Genomic DNA, 929 nt, shown 5'->3' with positions numbered 1-929 from the left:
TATAAGTTGTACTAAATTCAAAAATTTTAAATCTTTAAATATTTATTGCCTACTCTTTTCTATTTTTTTTCTTTTTTTTCTCCTTTCTACTTTCAGAATTCTAATTATATGAATATAAGCTTCTTGGTTTTGACAGAGTGAACTATTATGACTGATCTGTAAGTTCTTTCTTCATTTTTATTTTGGATAGTTTTTATTGTTATATTCATTTATGTTTGTAAATTATTTTCAATTTGCAGTCTATTAAAAATAAAAAAAGACCTACATTTATCAAAATTATGCTAATTAGTCATTGTCTAATTCACCCTGCCAAGTTTCCAAAACATTTAAATGCTCCAATAGACAAATCTATTTGATTTAAAAACAACTGCTTTTGGAGCAGAGTATCAGATCAAAACATGTCCCCAAACTTGATAGTTTCCTCTCAAAAGGGAGCATGGTTTTACTTGAGGTTGTCATCTAATTGCTATCATATGGTCAGACTGGAGTGGGAGTTCAATGACTATTTTGGGAAAGTAAGTTCCAGAAAGTCCAGGTCTCTTTCATCCAGAGGTGAATTGGGCTGGAATCGTGGGTGTGAATGTTATTTGCAACATCATGGCCTGGTAGGAACCAACATTTATTCGTTCTGTCATCTACAAGCTAAGAGTCTGCCTCTGGGCAGTGAATCTCTCTGAGCACCCTGGGTTTGGCCCATTTTCTGCACAATGGCAAGGATGGCTTCTATTCTCTACTATCTTTTAAAGGACATTTATACAGTCAGAAGCCTGGGACAATAGAGGTGGTGCCTTCCAGAGCGCAGACTGGGTTCTTGACCAAATATTTTCTCCTACCAGGGGAAAGTCTGAGCAAGTTTCCTATTAGCCCTTTTATAATGCTGGGGTCTTCCAAAACTCAAGGTGCTCAGCTGTATCACAAGCCCACTGTGT

The sequence above is a fragment of the Octodon degus genome, unplaced genomic scaffold (genome assembly GCF_000260255.1).
Source record: "Octodon degus isolate 3935 unplaced genomic scaffold, OctDeg1.0 scaffold00069, whole genome shotgun sequence".
Lineage (NCBI taxonomy): Eukaryota > Metazoa > Chordata > Mammalia > Rodentia > Octodontidae > Octodon > Octodon degus.
Note: the sequence above shows the minus strand (reverse complement) of the source record.